Raw genomic sequence first — 4,794 nt, forward strand, 5'->3', positions numbered from 1 at the left:
ATTCGCATTATAATTACAGGTTGCTGTAGGCATGAAGAGTGGAGCTGATAGGTCTTATTAGCTGGCTACTTTATTCGCATTATAATTACAGGTTGTCGGCGGGGCTGTTGGGTGCTGGAACTGTGTAGGAGGAAATTTCGAGAATTAAATTCCAGAAAAATGTAAATCCTCATCGAATTTTTCAATAGCAAATATGAAAATATAATTAAATTCCAAATGAATCAAAATAAAACACATAAATATCTTTCAGTGCTTACTTTTACATCCATCATATCAAGTAGCTTACCACGGATCCACTCGGCAGCTAGGTCGGGGTGATGTTTGAACAAGTTTGTTATCATCTTCTGTTTTCTGAGAATTTCGTAAAGAGGGAGTGATAATTTTGCGAGTTTTTCGAATTTAGCTCCTAATTTACCTATCCATCTTAATTTAGTAGCATAAGACATAGAAATACCTAAGTTTTCGGTTATTACTGTTTGGATGGTCGAGCTTCGTATTCCCAATACGTATTCTTTTCATAATATGATATGATAGATCATCACTTAACGCATTATCTATCGTCGATTTAACTTGCAACATATCATGGCGGGCATTTTTCAATGTTTCTTTTTCTTCTAGTGAAACTATTATCTCCATCACCCCAGTTGAAACCTGAAGAGCAAAATTTTGAATATATATTTTTGTGCTTGTTGATAATATTCTAACGGTCTCAAATCGATAGCATAATAGATAAAACCATGAGCCAAGGGAAATTTGGATTAGTCTCCATGTTTTAATAATGAAGATAAAACTCGGATATAACATCAAATGGACATTAATCGATGGTATGGTAATGTGTATCATGAACCGTATATTATTTATTGTTAATAGATAATATTCTAATAATCAAACTTGCAGGCTTAAACTCAGACAATACTACAATACATGAGACGCTACAACTAATATTATTAACCACATAAAATTGGTTTGGTTATGAAAATTATGTATGATATTAAAAATCAATGACTAGTTGGACAGTTCTTTTATTTAGGTAATACTTTGCAGCTATATATTGCACTGGAGTAAAATATTACTCACCTAGATCAATGCAGTAGACTGGAAGATTCAGACGTGAATGGCTGAGTTGGCGGGCGTAAATGAGAGCTTGAATACATTCCTAGCTTTATATAGTGAATTGATCAGGGTCATTCACCCACTCTCACATCGTGAAATCGTGTAATCAACTAGTTACATGTGCCGGTCTGTGCTTGAAAATCATGCTAACATGGCTCTTCTTACATGAGCGGATGAGATAATATGACTAAAGCCTCATGAAAGTGGTGCGATAGCCTTGGTAACGGTGCTGTAATGAACGTAGCTCACGCTATGCAGTAAGCATTCATGGTGTTCACCCGTGCATATTACGCTAGCGCTGTCCAAGCCAGCTTTTTCTTTCTGCCTCGCTCGAGTAAATGTATCATGTCATGTCATGTATCATGGTTGAAGCTCTGTATGTGTGCAATATATGTATTTCATGAGCACCCCGGTTCTGGAAAGTATTTCAAAAATTTAAATCAATTATATATTCCACAGAAGTATTTTTCAGGCAACCGCTCTAGGTTATTCTCGGTTAAAGAGTGTAGTAAAATCGGGGTTAACTCATGATTCGGGAGTGATTGGTTAATTTTATTGTGTAAATGATCGGTACCCTGTTTATGCAGATTCGGGGGTAAATGTTCGTAATAATATTGAAGTAATTAGTTAATTTTGTTGGGTAAGATTTGGGGTAAATGGTTGGGGGTAACCTATGATTTAAGCTGTTTATGGAAAGTGTGACGGTAGGCCTATTATGCTATCTACTGCTAATCACTCATTATTTTATGGCTAGACGAGCGCTTAGTATGCGTACATTAATGAAATTTTCATATTTAATGAGCAATCTCATTGTATGGAATGACGATGTAATTTAACTACAAATTATGAGCTAAGATAATGAAGAAATAGCCCCACTTATTCCGATGATTACGTTCTGTAACCTGGCTCCATAATTTAACGAATAACGCGTATAATCGTACATGTGTGATCAGTTCTTACGTAACTTATTAGCTCGTAACATAACTTGACAAAATAAAGAATATGTGAAATAGGGAAAAGTGCTGACAACCTCACTTATTTATTTTTTGAAGAATATCTGTTGAAATGTGTTGTACATTAAGCGTTTTTCAATGATACATTGGGGCTGCAAAATTCGAAGCTGGTATAAGTCTCTATCGATCACCGAGACGGTACTATCTTTGGCGCACGTAAATTTGCTTGCGCACTATTATAGTTAGGAGCTACGCGGTGCTAACATGAGGTCTGAAAAAGGGATTTCATACTAGAAGAATGAATTGAACTATGAATTTTTATTAATAATTCGTTTACACGTGGTTTTATACATTTTACAAAACCAAGAAACAAAACAATTGCGTACTTTCTCCCTCGAGAACAGTTTTACCACTCTTTCACATGTCGGTATGCATGAGGCACTACGGTAAATACTTGTGTGAGAGAAGTGTGCGAGAAAATCTGGATCCTAAGTGCATTACGTATTATTTTTCCTCTCGTAGGATTTTCATCACATATCTGCTGTTTGCATGCTTTTCAAACTTATATTTTGTGCAACCCTTCGTGAACAAATCAAACAAGCTGAGCGTCAAGCTGCCACTCAAGCGATCGAACAGGAACGCATATCGCCCCAACCACGCCAGTGCTCGGCAACTCGAAGACTTCTGGAGCTCAAGTTTCTCAGGTGTGTCACGTTCAGTTGGAAACTTGGCGTCCGGAATGTCAGTAAAAGTTACTTACATTCAGGGACTGATGAACGAGCTATTCAAATCATCTGCATGCCCGGAAGTCTCCAGTAGCATCTTAATTAAATTCACAACTTGATTTCATATTGTGTCCTGCTATTATACATAGAAATCAAGATCTGCTGCATAGAAACGTGTAAAAATTGAATGTCATAATAAACTTAAGTGACTATAAGAACTCACGGCTACGAACGGCTTTGTAAAAATCGATAACGGTAACATGCAGTCAACGTGTGATATGAATACATCAATTTCTGACAGACACTTTGTTCATCATCTCAAATAATTTTGTTCAATCTGCAGAGCGTTTTCATAAGAATCATTCACAATCGTGTTTCGACTAAAAGTCACAGAAGAAGCGACAAATGTAACTTCAATCGAATTCGTATCTGTTAGTCAGCGATAGCCTTAATGACAGTAGACGCAATGAGGCGGCATAGCGACGCTCGTTAAATGCTGATCGCTGGCAAGCTTGACCGACAATAACCATTAGATGACGACCGCTGCAGCAATATGGCCATCTTCCCGCCGCCGACGTGTTAAATTTGTTGTAGCTTTTACTGCTGTAGCAGTTTAATTTCAGTGGAAATGCTAGCCTTGCGTGTCCATGCACAGCAGGATTTAAGCTGTACTTTGCTGCGTGCGTAAAGTTTTATTATGCACATCGTGTTTTAATCTGTTCGAACACTTCAAATATTTGGCCTCGGTGGCAAAAATTTTAATAAATGTCATAGAAGTATACGAAAGAGACAGTTGTATGTACGTTTTAATTCTACAGGCATTTAAATTAATTTATTGTTACAATATTGACCGTTATTGAACTCTGTTACTGTCCGAATGACGATTTCTCCGTCACAAATTATGAGAGTAGAATAAATAAGAAATTTTCAGATTACTCGATCTGAGTTCAAATATTTTTCCTGCCTTTTATGTTAACACCAGTTTATTTGCGCCTCACTGTTCCTACTTTGTCCATTTTCTACGCTTGTCGTCCGTGCCGCATACCACTTTTTTCGTTCAATAGCTAATAGCTAGATTTAATTATTTTCTAAATAAACGCATATTAGTCATTTTTTAACCATCTATATTGTTATGTTTGGGCTGGTAAAACAGCCCTGTTTTCAACAATTTGTCACTTTACATAATATTTTTGTCGGGTAAGTCATTTCGCTGCTTCTGTCTCCACACCTTGTATACCTACGTATTAGCTAATTGTAAAATATCGACATACACACAATAGAATTATAGTACAATATGCTACGCAATGAATAATTTAATTGTCGATGAAAATTTACTATGTTATCTGAATGTCGTATATTAAATTATTTGGTCTCATCAGCTATGGTCACACAAATCAATGCATATCTGTCACTGTCCACCTACACATTCTGAATTCAATGCTGTGTGGAGGAAGAATGTATGAGATATTCTTCTGTGTCTTGCATACTATCACTATATTTAGTTCTGGTGATATTGACTAAGATTATAAATTTTTTATGCTACAATTTATAGTTATTACTAGTCTCCCGTCAATGACCTAAATATCACCTTCTGTAGCTCTAAATCAATCGGTGAAGGAACAGCTCCTTGATACTTCTGTTATGTGAATTTAAAGTGGTTTTTATTGCTAATCTAACTGGATGAAGTTTGTAAAAAAAATAAAAATATAATAATGGATGAAGTTTGTAAAAAAATAAAAATAAAATAAACCCAAATCTTGTAGACTATCTGTTAAAATATGAATACGGACCAGTGATGTGTTATTGCAAATTTTTATTTCTAATAAATGACAGGCTAACATGATTAATTGCAAGCCGAAAAATATTAGAGTTGAAAATATATCGTAATTCTACCCATTTTATCGTTGTTTTTATTTTTTATAAATAAATTTGTTTACATTTTTTAGTTTTTAAATTACATTACAAAGTCATTGATCATAAATTTGCTTCCACATATCACGGTA

The 4,794-nt window shown here is 35.3% G+C and overlaps 1 long non-coding RNA gene across 1 annotated transcript; it reads right to left on the reverse strand.

Annotated features, from left to right (window-relative positions):
* Positions 1–6: 6 nt before the first annotated feature.
* On the reverse strand, positions 7–1,129 carry LOC108671557. Its single transcript, XR_001930818.2, has 3 exons — positions 1,078–1,129; positions 287–651; positions 7–120 (listed from the first exon to the last, which is right to left on the reverse strand). It is a non-coding gene; the product is annotated as an uncharacterized LOC108671557 (long non-coding RNA).
* Positions 1,130–4,794: the final 3,665 nt, after the last annotated feature.

The sequence above is a fragment of the Hyalella azteca genome, unplaced genomic scaffold (assembly GCF_000764305.2).
Source record: "Hyalella azteca isolate HAZT.00-mixed unplaced genomic scaffold, Hazt_2.0.2 contig5745, whole genome shotgun sequence".
Lineage (NCBI taxonomy): Eukaryota > Metazoa > Arthropoda > Malacostraca > Amphipoda > Hyalellidae > Hyalella > Hyalella azteca.